This window comes from Ovis canadensis, chromosome 3, assembly GCF_042477335.2.
Source record: "Ovis canadensis isolate MfBH-ARS-UI-01 breed Bighorn chromosome 3, ARS-UI_OviCan_v2, whole genome shotgun sequence".
NCBI lineage: Eukaryota > Metazoa > Chordata > Mammalia > Artiodactyla > Bovidae > Ovis > Ovis canadensis.
This window is the reverse complement of record NC_091247.1, coordinates 61943779-61958609: the sequence shown is the minus strand read 5'-3', so window position 1 is coordinate 61958609 and position 14831 is coordinate 61943779. Positions and strand designations below refer to the sequence as shown.

Sequence of the window (14831 nt, the reverse complement as noted above, 5' to 3'; positions counted from 1 at the left end):
AGATTGCTGGGAGAAATATCAATAACCTCAGATATGCAGATGATACCACCCTTATGGCAGAAAGTGAAGAAGAACTAAAGAGCCTCTTGATGAAAGTGAAAGAGGAGAGTGAAAAAGTTGGCTTAAAGCTCAGCATTCAGAAAACGAAGATCATGGCATCCGGTCCCATCACTTCATGGTGAATAGATGGAGAAACAGTGGAAACAGTGTCAGACTTTATGTTTTTGGGCTCCAAAATCACTGCAGATGGTGACTGAAGCCATGAAATAAAGACTCTTACTCTTTGGAAGAAAAGTTATGACCAACCTAGACAGCATATTAAAAAGCAGAGACATTATTTTGCCAACAAAGGTCCATCTAGTCAAGGCTATGGTTTTTCCAGTAGTCGTGTTTGGATGCGAGAGTTGGACTATAAAGAAAGCTGAGTGCCAAAGAATTGATGCTTTTGAAGTGTGGTGTTGGAGAAGACTCTTGAGAGTCCCTTGGACTGCAAGGAGATCCAACCAGTCCCTCCTAAAGGAAATCAGTCCTGAATGTTCATTGGAAGGACTGATGTTGAAGCTGAAACTCCAATACTTTGGCTACCTGATATGAAGAGCTGAGTCATTTGAAAAGACCCTGATGCTGGGAAAGATTGAAGGCAGGAGGAGAAGGGTTTGACAGAGGATGAGATGGTTGGATGCTATTACTGACTCAATGGACATGAGTTTGAGTAAACTCCAGGAGTTGGTGATGGACAGGGAAGCCTGGGGTGCTGCAGTCCATGGGGTCTCCAAGAGTCGGACATGACTGAGCAACTGATGAATTGGATTATGAAATTAGATTAGCAAATTTATAACTGTCCAAATAAGCTATAACATTATTATATGTTAAACTGGTCATCTAAAAAGTGTACCAAGTTACATATGCGTATGTTACTACATTAAAAAAAAATGTTAAACCAAGTGTCTCCTTGGGTTTCCCTGGTGGCTCAGATGGTAAAGAATCTGCCTGCAATGCAGAGACTGGGTTCCATCCCTGTGTCAGGAAGATCCCCTGGAGAAGGGAATGGCTATCCACTCCAGTATTCTTGCCTGGAGAATTCCATGGACAGAGGAGCCTGGCTGTCTACAGTCCATGGGGCCGCACAGAGTTGAACACCAGTGATCAACACTTTCACTTTCAAGTGTATTCCAAAGATGCTTGCTGTAATCTGCAGCATTAAACTTTAAGTTTATGAGGTCTGTTTGCTTCTGTTTGTTCTGGAGGAAAAGAGTGAGATGCGAGAAACATTCCTTTACAAGGAATGATAATTTCTGAAATTTTGATTTGGACTTTCAGTGACACTTAATGTTCATGACCTCTTGAGGAGCACACCCAGAACTTAAATCATGATTATCTTCATGATGTGTGTTTAATTGTTAATCACAGCTAAAATGTTAAATAGTTATATTGCTTCTGTTACCGATGTTCAAATGCCTTAGGATTTCTAGCTGGACTAGTCAATGGGAAGGATGGTGAATTCCCCAGGAGGAAGTGGCCAGAGAAGGCTGGACTGCTATTCATGTCCGGATTGCATTTGAAAATGGTGGTGGGTTTGTGGACCCACTGGAGTGAAATACAGGGTACAAGCACTTAGATAGTTGAGGACTAGGTCACAATGGAGCTTTTTGTCTGAATGCACTAGGTAGCTAGATGGTACTTATTTGTTCATGTGTGAATTCCATCCATGCATCTGTGCATCCACCTATGCCTCCATCCATCCCTCCATCTTTCTATCCATTTATCCATCCATCATCCATCCATTCATCCCTCCATCCATCCATCCTTGTACAAATCCATCTATGCATGCATGCTTCCATCCTGCTACCCATTCATCTATCCATTGTCCAAAGCAGAGTCACTGAGCGCCTCCCATGTGCTAGGCTCTGCTGAAGAGTTGGTGCTGTAGGATGAAGCTTTCTGGTACGGTGACACAGATAGTAACAAAACAGGACGCAAGGTTACAGAAGGTGCTCTGTCATGAGGAAGACCAGGAGAGTTAGTGGTGGGATGCAGCAGGATGCTGGCCAAGAAACAATTCACAAGCACACTCTCCAAGGGAGTGGGTTTAGACCCGAAGGAGCCAGGTTGGCTTGGAGACTTGGCAGTGGAATTCTGGGCAGAAGGAGCTGCAGGTCCTAAGACTAGGGGCTGGAGTAGCTCTTGGAACTATAGGAGCCTGAGCCTCCGAGCTTGATGATCAGGGGCAAGGTCAGAAAGGTAGCCGAGGGTCAGGTCAAGATGCTTTGGGTCTGGAAGTGAGTTTGGGTTTTGTTCTAACGTGAGAGGGTGCCTCTGGGGGGCTTACATCTCCTGTTCACATCAGGCTCTGATTGACATGGGCAGAGAGCACACTGGCTAGTCCTAGAGAGTGGTTTGTGGGGGGCAGGATGCCAACAGCAGGAGCAGCTCAGAAACTCTTCTGCACTCAAACCACTGCCCACTGGGATTTATTTAGCCTTGGAACAGTGCTAAAAAGGTGTGCACTTTGTACGCATGTCCTGGGTGGTAGATTTTGGCAGTGGCTGTGAGAATGTGGGCCCTGGCTGATATTATTACTGACCTGTGTTGTCCTTGGAGAAAGAACCAGTCCCAGGGCCAGCTCCCTACACCCTGAACACCTGTTGGGTGTATTGGTTTACCGTTTGGACCCCCGCAGCGGGCATTCATTTCTCTCCACAATAGAAATCTTTTCAGGGAAAGCCTGACTCACTGCTCAGTTTCCCTGGGGACATAACAGAATCTCATCATTGGTGGACATAAGCTCAATCGTGTGCAGTCACAAAAGGATTAGGAGTGTGTTTACTGTTTCGAAGGGGCCAAGTGCACGCAGGGCCTGAGAGCAGGTGTGTGGGCCATGGGGAGAGGGCTTGTCTGGACCAACCCTCACCTTCCTCCTTCCTTGCCAGGTGAGGAGGAAGAATGCAGTGAAATTCATCTCTCACAAAGGCCAGGACTATAATTTTGGGTAAGTCTGTATCTGAAAACAAAACAGAACAAAAAATATTCCAGGGGAGAAAAATAAACTTGTTCTGAGACACAGAGTCCCACCCTCTGGAAATTCACTCCCCCAGGGTCAAATTCCTTGGTAGATTCTTTCAGAATTGCTGAAGTTTCTGGGACACGGGAAAAAAAGTGGACACAGTTAAATGGTTTGATGGACTTGCTGGCATTAATTGAAAATTGAAAATAAGAAAAAATTTAAAAGCACAGAGGCATATAGGATGGAAAATAAAGTCTTTCTCCCTTCCTTTCCTACTATCAGCTCTTCTCTCTTAAGGGAAAAAAGTTGTTAGATTTCTAGTATATCTTTCCTTTAAAAAGTTATGCATGTTTATGCATAGGTCTACTGTCTGTCTATTGACCTATCATCCATCTATCATCTATCCTCCTACTACTTTATTTACTCAAAGAGTTCATTCTAAACACAATACTCTGCAACTTGCTTTTTTATTTTTTGGTTTTTCACCTCACTGTTCTTCGCAATCTATCCATCTATCTATCCACAATCTATTCCTTCTCACCCATTCTTTTGGACGATGACTCTTTATTTCATTGCATAGATGCACCATAATTAAGGAGCCTCCTCTGCTATAAAGTCTTTATTTTTTTTTTGGGGGGGGATTATTTTGGAAAATGTTGTAAACCGGTCTGCCCTGTGAATTGCAGGCTACAGGAAGGTATGTTCACAATTTTGATAGACAGAGTCATAAATTGCTTGTTTTTTTTTTTTCCTATTGAGTTATATGAGTTCTCCATATACTTTGGATATTAACCCCTTATCAGATATAGGATTTGAAAATATTTCCTTCTATTAGGTTGCCTTTTTCTTATGTTGGTGGTTTTTGCACCACAGCTTTGCTGTGCAGAAGCTGTTTAGTTTGATGTAGCCCAGCTTGTGTATTTTTGTTTTTGATGTAAAATAAAAAAAAAAAAATCCTTGCTGAAACTGATATCAAAGAGTGTACTGCCTGTGTTCTCTTCTAGGGGTCCTATGGTACCAGGTCTTCATTCCAGTCTTTAAAACCCGTTTGAAGTTGATTTTTGTCCAGTGTGAGAAAGTGGTCCCGTTTCATTCCTTTGCCTATGGGGTCAACTGTCAGATGTAGAAGCGGAGACCTAAGTAGGCAGTTAGATTGACAATTCAGAAATTCAGCGCTCAAGTCTGGGATGGCGGCCAGCAGAGGGCAGTGATGAGCTTTCTGGGCAGAAATGTCCCCAGTGAGTCTAAAACCTGAAGAGGAGGACAGAGACTGCACAGTGAGGATGGAGTTCAAAGGGCAAGTTTTGAAGAAATCCTGAGCTGAACTGAGACACTGGTTTGAAGCTAAAACTCTCCACCAGATGAAACAAAGGGAATGGAGATGAGGTTCAGGGAGACGGATGTAGAAGCAGCTCCCCACGGACTGAGGTCACCCGCTCGGTCCCTGGACCACACTCTCTTCTCCTGGAAAGGTCTGTTTGGGGGTCTTGGAGCCCCTCCCCTCATTACTCTTTGGCTGCATAACTGCCCTTTGTGCATGCCCTCTTGGGGTTCCCTCCACTCACCCCAACTGTTGTAAACAGGCATGTGGAAAACAACCCACTTGTCTCTAATTCGAGGGTGCATTCTCATTCTTTTTGGGGGTGTCTTGCTTAATACACAGGACTGTTACTACCTGCAGCATGAAACACCTAGGGATGATTTAATAAAAGACATGCAGGACTAATGTTAATTTCTATAAGACATTTTGAGAGAATTAAAGAGACCTAAACAAATGGGAAAATACACCATGTTCATAATTTGAAAGATGAAATATTGAGACGTCAGTTCCTCAGAACTGATCTATAGACTCAGCGCTGTCCTGATCAAAATCTTGGCAGAGGCTCACGTGCATGCACAGGCACGTGTGGGTGTGTAAAAGCGTTTGCAAGGATGGAGTGGAGTGACTGGAATTTTTATATACTTCTTGTCAGAAAACGCAGAGTTCACTAAATTTCAGCATTTGCATAATTCAGATTTCAGCATTTCCATTCCTAAGAATATAAACAACAGAAAGGCACACACATTCATCAAAAGTATACATATATTTATAGGAATGATCACAGCAGTGCAGTAGCTTTGCAGTAGCCAAAATCAAGAAACCGCGTAAATATCCATCAACAGTAGAACATGTGGAGTTGGTTATATTTACCCAATGGAATAATATCCATCACTGAGGATGAATGGGCCATGCAACCATATAGATGAATCTCATGTATGTTATGTTGGGTGATATTATGCTGAAGCCAGACACAAATGGGTATATCTTTTGTAATTCTATACAAAAGATAATAATTTAATGCCAAATAGGGGTAAAAAACCTAATGCACAGTGTCAGGAGAGTGGGGAATATTGAAGAGGATGGTTGTTTCTGATGTGGTAGAAATATTCTATCTCTTGATCTGGGTGCTGATGATGAGGATGTATTCCCTTAAGATTCATTATCTTACACTTACGATTTGTGTGTCTTTGTTTCTTTTCTTCTTGTTAAATCGTTGTCTTTCAGTCACTCAGTCGTGTCTGACTCTTTTTGACCCCATGGACTGCAGCACACCAGGCTTCCCTGTCCTTCACTGTCTCCCAGCGTTTGCTCAAACTCATGTCCATTGAGTCAATGATGCCACCCAACTTTTATCCTTTGTTGCCCCCCTCTCCTCCTGCCCCCAATCTTTCCCAGTATAGGGTCTTTTCCAATGAGTTGGCTCTTCAAGTCAGGTGTCCAAAGGATTGGAGCTTCAGCTCCAGCATCAGTCTTTCCAATGACTATTCAGGGTTGATTTCCTTTAGGATTGACTGCTTTGGTCTCCTTGCAGTTCAAGGAGTCTTCTCCAGCACCACAGTTCGAAGACATCAATTCTTCGGTGTTAATTCTTCAGTGTGCAACCATTTTTAAGCAGTAGTTAATTAAGACATACAGTTGACCTTTGAACCACAAAGGTTTGGGGGATGGTCCTTTTATTCCTGGATTTTGTTTAATAGTAAATAAGGCAGCACCACATGACCGGTAGGTGTGAAACTTTGTCAGGAAGCAATGGCAGGAAGTGAACAGGAAAGAACCTTCATACCCATCACAGGTTAGTCACTAAAGAGACACTGCCTGTCAGCCTAAATTCTACACAGTGGCCATCTCGGGGACCCTTGCCTCCCAGGTAGTGAGGATTAAGCTAAAACACCTTTGTTTAGCTCCCAAGAATCCTCCTGATGAGGCCCACCTGTGAGTGCCTGCAGGTGGAAGAAATTAACCTGTTCTCCTGGAATCTGATGGGAACCCAGGAGTGTCTGATTTTCCTCCCTCTCCTTTAGGCTCTGAATCCTAACTCAGACATGATGGTTCTGACGCACAAGCCCACCATCTCCTGGGTCTACTGGTCTTCTGGATAATGTCACTATTCCTTGTCCTAAAAACTCGTCTCAATTTATTGCCCTGTCGTGGGCTGACCAGAATGAGCCTGGACTCAGTAGCAAAAGGAGAGCTGACTGTAAAGTTATCTCAATTTTTGCCAAGATGCTGGGGAGGAGGTGGTTGATGCCCTCAACCATCGTATTGTTTAAAGATCAACTGTACTTCATGTTTCATAAAATCCACCATTTTAAAGGTACAATCCAGTGTTTTTAAAGCATTCACAGAATTGTACAACCACTATTACCATCTGATACAGGATGGTTCATCATCTCAGAAAGAAACCCTGTAGACACCAGCAGTCACTACACTTGGCCCCTCATCCCAGAAACCCTGAACCTACCTTCTATCAATATCTCTGTGGACTTGCCTGTTTGGAACATTGCACACAAAGGGAGAGTGTGTTCTCTCACTGATCACAATGCTGACCAAGCTCATCTGTACTTTCCTCCTTTTCATGGCTCAGTAATAGTCCCTGCATACACTTTGTTAATCCATTTGTCAGTGGATTTGGGTGGTTCCCACTTTTTAGCTATTGTGAATAGTGCTGTGTGTAAGTATTTGTATCTCCAAAGAGCAGAATTGCCACATGTAGATTAAAATTTTAAATAAATTTCAACAGACTGTGTAATTAAAAAACAGCACCATCTGGCTATAAGGCAGGAAGTCTTAAAAAGAAGTCTAATGGAAACATTCTGGTTAGAGCTAAAAGACCTTCTTTTTAGGGAAATTTTGCTAAGAATTTCTGCTCTGAGACATAGGCTCTTCTAAATCTTGGAAATCTACCAAAATACCATGATTCTTCTTCAGAATGCTAACACAAGCATAAACATTATAAATGAATACTTGCAAAGCATTTGGCATTATATATGTTTCCCTTTAAAGACAAACTGTATCAGTGTTATAAGCATATGTATATAAAACATATAATGCATTAACTAAATACTATTTATTATAAACATATAACATAAATAATTATATCTTTTAATAATAGGAGGCACCTCTACTGGGGATCAGCAAGCAGTAAACCACGTGTGATCTGCTTTTGTGTGGTCAATGAAGTGACAGTAATTTTTATGTTTTTAAAGGGTTGTTAAAAGCAAAACAAAAAACAGAGGAAAACGTATAATAGACTGCATGTTCTCTGAACACTTAAATATTTACCCTCTGCCCTTACAGAAAATGTTCACTGTCCCTGACTTACATTAAACAACTCACCATCACCCAGAAACTTGAAATTTTTTCTCTAGAAGATTAAACAATACTCTGCCATCTGATTTTATTTCTCCAGTTAATATCCAACAGAATCATGAGATAGCAGTTTGGACACTAGAGGGAGACTTTAATTTTGTTTCTGTTTTTTGATTTTTTTCACACAAAAAGAATGCTCAGATGAAACCCACCCGGACTTGAGATAAATCTGCACGAACTGAATGTTACATTTTCTAGGACAAGATTTAGCAGATGGTGCTGATATTTAAATGTGTCCTTGACTTTGCCTTCAAGAGTTGCAGGAACCACATGTTTTTTTCTAGACCTGGCAAGTGGCTTGGATCAGATTCTGCTGGATCTCCTTGGACCCTCCCAGTCTCTGGTTCCAGCTCTGCCTTCTTACAGGTCCCATCTGGCCGTCCCTCACCTGCAGCCCTGCTGTACACCTCTGCGTCCCGGCCCAGGTGTGTAGCCTGGAAGCATGGGAAGCTGATCTTGTAGGAGGTAGACCTCCAGCCAGAGGGAGTGGGAAAACTGTGGATGAATTGTCCTCCTTCTGCCCCATCGGAGGGCCCCTCCCACATGTCATAACTGAGGCTTTTTCCAGTGTGTCTCCCGGGATCAAGCTGTCAGTCACATTCAGGGAGGAGAGCTGGGTGGGCTGCGCGGGGCGGGCTCATTGTGTTGGCTCTGCCACCCTGACAGGATTATCCTTTCAATAAAACGGTGACTCATAAACTATCCACTTAAGGCTCAGGTTTTTGAGAAACACAGGCTCAGAGGGTAATGAATGAAAACAGAAAAATAAAGAATCCGTTTCATTTTCTGAAATCAGTCTGGTTGCTTGGGTTTTGGCATTAGAACACAAAATATACTCTTTTTTCATATTTATTTGGCTGCACTGGGTCTTAGGTGCTATACACGGGATCTTTAGTTGTGGCACGTGGGACCTAGCTTCCTGACCAGGGATCGAACCCAAGCCCCCAGCGTTGGCAGCTTGGAGTCTCAGCCACTGAGTCACCAGGGAAGTCCCCACAGAATATTCCAGTTTCTCCGTATAGCTGGGAAAGTGTGTTTCACACATATTGATTTTCTTAATATAGTCACTGAGGTTAATGAAGCTATCAAGTTAACGTCCATGTAACCCAAATGATTCAGTTCTCCAGCTGTCCTCTCCCATCCTGCTTCTTGCTGGGAATCGTCTTGCTTCTATTCCTCCTGTTCCCAGAAGGAGGAACAGTGATTACAAATCAAGAGCCTGATCCCCGGCCAGAGCAACCTCCTGAATCTGAGCCAATCGGGGTCCTTCCCCAAGAGTGTGGACTTGGGATGAAGAGACGCTGACTTTGCACCTGTTCTGCACTCAGGGGGAGCACCTGTGCCTCCCTCCAAAGTCAGCACTACTCTTGTTATCATGGACGGTGGCAGGTGGACAAAGGAGTCAAGGATTTGGGCCTGACCATCTTGGATGGTCAGCCTGCCAATGGAGGAAACGTGGGTTCAATCCCTGGGTCAGTAAGATCCCCTGGAGGACGGAATGGCAACCAACACCAGTATTATTGCCTAGAGAATCCCATGGACAGAGGAGCCTTGCGGGCTACAGTCCACGGGGTTGCAAAAGAGTCAGACGTGACTTAGTGACTAAACAACAAAACAAGAGAACATATTTAGTTTAACTCTTTTACCCGGAGAAACTGCTGTGCGTGGGGTCACAAAGGGTCAGACAAGACTGAGCATGAACAGTCTTCATTATGTTGGTTTATCATTTTTCTAACCTGACTATGTATACTTCTGCAAAACAAGGGAGGTATATTAAAAACATACATAAGAGAAAATGTGCGGACAGAAGAGAAAAACAGGAATCTTTAGACAGTAACTAAGTCAGACGGATACCTATCTACAACTATTTCTGTATCATCTTTATTATTGTACAATTTTTTCAGGAGACAGATATGTATTCATATTGTCATGTTTGTGTGCTAAGTCGTGTCCGACTCTTTTGTGACCACACGAACTATGGCCCTCCAGGTTCCTCTATCCATGGGATTCTCCAGGCAAGAATACTGGAGTGGGTCGCCATGCCCTCCTCCAGGGGACCTTTCTGACCAAGCGATCAAACCTATGTCTCTCCTGTCTCCTGCATGGGCAGACAGGTACTTTACCACTAGCGTCACCTGGGAAGCCCATTTAGGTCGCACTATTAAGATTGCTGCTCTCTTGGTGTGATTTATTACAGATCCCAATACAGCCCTGGGTCCAGGCTAGATGCAGTACTGGGCTATTAGCTCTTGTAAGCATGTGAACATATTAATATATACACTAGAGAAGGAAGAAGGTGTGTGTGAGAGTGAAATATTGTTTGGCATAACTATTTCATTGAAAATACGACAACATGAAAAACTATTGTAGAAGTGGCAGGAAATTTATGTTTCTTGGTGAAGCCAGCAGGCTCTGGGATGCTTAAATCCTGTTATAAGGAGCTGTCGGTCCTTTCTCCCCGTGGTATCAGTGGGTGTACATGGAAGCAACTGTGTTTAATATAAGAGTGATTTTATATGGGGTTTTTAAAAGGCAGTATATTTTTGATGTAAGAGAAACCCCATCCATGGTTTCGCCTGCATGTGAGCCTCAGGAGGTGTGAAAGCTGATGGATTAGTCTGGGGAGAACATTCTCTTTTTCTGACAGACCAGTCGGCTTCCCGCTCTGTCTCTGCTTCATCGAATGAAAGCACCTTTCATGCTTGGCTTCATCCATTGTTAAGTTTCGTACGGCCACAGCCTGTAGGGCTGGGTGACAAAGAGTATCCATCAGCACAAACCGGCGCTCAGTCCCTGGGTCCCATCTGTATTGGTGAGGCTCGCGGACTGTGAACCTGTTTTCCTTATGAGATGGCTGGTCCTGCCGACACAGCAGGACGTGGTGCACGATGCGGATTCTGACACTAAGAGCATTTTTAAAGCCCAAGATACATGCGTGTGTGCTAAGTTGCTTCAGTCATATCCAGCTCTTTGCGACCCTGTGGACTGTGGCCTGCCAGGCTCCTCTGCACATGGAATTTCCCAGGCAAGAATACTGGGATGGGTTGCCATGTCCTCCTCCAGGGGATTTCCTGGCCCAGGGATCAAACCCTCATCTCTCATGTCTCCTGCATTGGCAAGCAGGTCCTTTACCACTAGCACCACCTAGGAAGCGCCACATGTAGGTGAACTGCATTTCAGAGCATTCTTTGTCCTGCTAACAGTGTTGCTCACTAGAGTGCGAGTTAGTATTCTTCTCGAAAGCATTGATTTTTCAGTGGCCATAGAACAATCCTCGTGTGTCTGAAGGAAGGGAGAAATGAAGCAGAGCTGGTTATTAATTTTGTTGCTGTTGTTTTCACAGTGATTACCATTGAGCATCTGAAGGTTGACCTGGAAAATCAGCATTAAACTCGGTGCCAAAAAAGAGCCTCTAGCTGGACCGTTGCTAACCTGTATTAGAAGGATCTTAAATGTCTTTTGTCCTGAGTGAGTGAAAAGGAAACATGACCTTTACCATTTCTTCTGGGAAAATGTCTGATTTAGTAACAGGCATGAGAGAGGGGATGCTGGCCCGTGGAAGTACATTGCCCGGTTTTCCTAGAAGCTTCCTTCGAGGCATCTGAGAGGAGGGCTTTTATCACAATTGACTTCTTTTTCTGAAAGGAGCAGCTTTAAGACAGTGCATCTCTCTCTCTCTCCCTGCTCCCGTCACCTCATCCCTCCTCTTCCTTCTCCTTTTGTCTCCTTTTCTCTCTCATTCTTCCCTCCCTCTTTATTTCCTCCTTTCTTTTTCTTATCCTATAGAAAATTTGGAAAATATAGAAAACCATAAATAGAGAAATTATCAAAATCATCTCGAATCCCATTCCATGGAAAGTGTGTGTGTGTGTATGTGTGTGCTGTTGTGTGTGTACACACAGATGTGTGCAGTATGTGCAGCTTTATGTTTCAGAGCCTTCCAAACAACTAAGCAGGTTATTCTTAACTAATAATTCCCTTTTAAGACACAGCCATGGGAAGTACTAGTATCATCGACAGAAGGGGCTGATGCAATTTGTGAAAATATTTTTGCAAGGAGCGACACGGTCCCTCTTCCATGTTGAGTACTGGTTTTGGGTGGGTGGGTGGATAGGTTCTGAAAATCTCCCCCCTGTGGAAGTGTTGTTCTCTGTCAGCTCTGCCCTCCTCTCTCCTCTGCCCCTGACAAGATGCTGATGCCAAAGGTGGCTGTGGATAAGGCTCCAGCGAGGACAGTGGGAAACTCAGGGTTGGAGTTAAGGATGCGTAAAATGTGTGCAAGAGCAAAAGTTGGGTTGGAGACATCACTCGAAAGCACTGAAAATGTCTTTAGGCACAAGAGCAACTCAGCACTGTGATGCTGCAAAGGAGGCTCGGTGAGGACCAGAAATGTTCCATCATAAATAGTGCTTCCCTGCAGGAGATGCTCTGGTGGAACAGGCTCCCTCTTGCCCTCAGCTGGGCACTCAGCCAGCCCAGTGGACCAGCGCACTCCTGTGTGTCCATCCTGTCTAAATAGAGAGGGGATGGAGCCAGGCGTGCACACGCAGCATCACAGGTTAACATGCGGCAGTTTTTACAGTGGCTTCACTACTGGGCTCACTACTGTTTTACACAGAAACACAAGCTGGAGAGAAATTACACCAGGACCCAAATAGTGAGGTTACTTCTGAACTATTAGTGTTTTCTCTAGGTAGATGGCCATGTTTTGAATAAATAGGCATTGAATTACCTTGACAAAGTAGAATAAGGGAAGCTTTGAATGAAGAGAATTTTTGTTGTCATAAATTCCAAAGGTTTGTTATCAAACAGATCACATATCTTTCACATGGGAAGAATTAATATTGTTAAAATGTCCATACCACTCAAAGCAATCTACAGACTCAATGACTTCCTGTCAAAATACCCATGATAGTTTACACAGAACTAGAACAAATAATCCTAAAATTCACATGGAACCATGGAAGACCCGAAATTGCTAAAGCAATCTTGAGAGAAAAGAACAAAGCTGAGGTATCATATTCCCTGACTTCAGGCTATACTACAAAGCTACAGTCATGAAACAGCATGGCACAGACACAAAAATAGGCACAGAGGACGATGGAACAGAACGGAGAGCCTGGAGATAAACCCACGCACCTAAGGTCAATTAATCTATGACAGAGAGGAGGTCATGTCTGACCAAATACAAAGCAAGGGGGGTGTGGAGAGTTCCTGAGTCTGGGGGGGTGGGTGGGGTGCCATTGGCCCTGTGTCATGAGTAGATGGCACAGTGGTAAAGAAACTACCTGCCAACGTAGGAGACACAGATGTAGGCTTAATCCCTGGGTCAAAAAGATCCCCTGGAGGAGGAATATGACAACCAACCCACTCCAGTATTCTTGCCTGAACATTCCCATGGACAGGGGAGTCTGGTGGGCTAGAGTCCTAAGGGTCACAAAGAGTCAGATGTAACTGAGCGACTAAGCTTGCAGAGCGAGTGAAGGCATCGGACATTCCGGGCCTGTGGGTTCAGACCTGGTGCCCAGGAACCTGTAAAACTCATGCCAAATGGATGCACAGGAATTCACACGGTCCGCCCCCACTACCAAGGAGGGGAAAGCTATTTTCGTTGAGGCTGTAACCCAAGGTCCTGCCCAAGGAAGGAAACTGAAAGTGACTGTCCTGCAGTGGGAGGGCCCTGGGAAACCCCCACAAGGAGGCAGCTGCCCCGTTGGCTTTGCTGCCACACAGCATGGGCCCCGGCCTTCCATCTAAGCAGAGTGGGCAGAGGGCACATAGATTTCTTGGCTTTGATTGTCCAGGGAGAATTTTTAAATATCTCAGTATTTATATCTAGTATTTACACTAACAGGATCCTTGCTGACCACCTCTTGCATTTTCCCTTCAGCGCTCACTCTTCTTTAGAGATCAAAAATAATTGTGTTATTCCTAACAAAATGATGATTCTGTTTGGGGGTAGAAAGTCAGAATTTTCTACACATTTTATCTTTTTGATTTTCAACAAAGCTACTGCTGTTTTGACACATAAAATTAACTTCTCTGTGCCTCTTAAATTCTCTGCTTTCTCTTCTCATTGTCTCTAATTCCAGAGCAGAAGGAAAAAGATTAAGAGAACATATTCTTGCTGGCCTTTCCAATAAGAAGAATCATTTGCCTAAATCCCCGAAAGCCAGAAACCTGGTACGATTTCTCTGGCTGATTGGGTTGCACATTTAATCTACCAGGTTGTTGAATTATTGATGCTGTATTTCTCTTCTCTTAATTTTGTAATACTTCCTGTAAACTCAACTTCACTCTAGGCTTTCATCCTGATTTCATGTTTTATTTTAGCCACGACACCATTAATAATTAAGTGTCTAAAGTTGTGTGTTATCCATCTCCTTTGGTGATTTTCAAGGCAACATTGGTTGAAATGAAATTCTCTCCATATTCCTGGATGTTTATTATGGAAGATGCAGCTGTATCATTTGTCTAAAGCATAACCATGACCATATATCAACATAGTCACCTGATGTGCACAGATGTTAAGGTACAGGCTTACTGGAGGCTATTTTTTGTAATTGGGTTTAGGAAGTTTATTTTGATAAAGATGGCCGAAGGGATTAGTGAGGAGGCTGAGTGGTGACTTAGGCTACAGTTGTACAGTGCCAAGAAATATACCCTCTGTAATCAAAAAGAAATTGGTTTAAGAGAATTATGTATGTGATTGTCTCAAGAGGTGTGTATAGCTGACAGAAATAATCAAGCATTTGTATCTCTTCCAACAGCTAGAGTGGATGATGAGTAATGTGGGTGGGAAATTGGGAGGTTTTTTTTGCTGCAGTAAATTAGAAGAAAAATACTTTTTTCTTTTACTTTGGAAAGGGAATTAAGGTTTATAAATTTGAGGTAGCTCAACCTGAAAGTTCTACAGGCATAGAGCTTAAATTATTAAGATCTCTTATGCCAAATTTATAAATTCCAAGGGGCTGCTAATAATTCCTTTCTTTTCTTTAACATTTACTCGAGTGGCCTCTGTGCAGTTTTGAAAAACATAAGAGAATCACAAGGGTCTGTGATTGTATTATAAGCATAGTTGCAACACTGGAAGATTCTTTTTTTTTTTTTACATCCAGGTCTTTATTTTTACACCCA

At 43.3% G+C, this 14831-nt stretch overlaps 1 long non-coding RNA gene across 1 annotated transcript; it reads left to right on the top strand.

Moving 5' to 3' along the window:
* The first annotated feature begins 2904 nt into the window (after window positions 1-2904).
* On the top strand, window positions 2905-8481 carry LOC138435565 (uncharacterized). The gene is made up of 3 exons (XR_011255137.1): window positions 2905-2989; window positions 4009-4476; window positions 7979-8481. It is a non-coding gene; the product is annotated as an uncharacterized lncRNA (long non-coding RNA).
* The last annotated feature ends 6350 nt before the right edge of the window (window positions 8482-14831 follow it).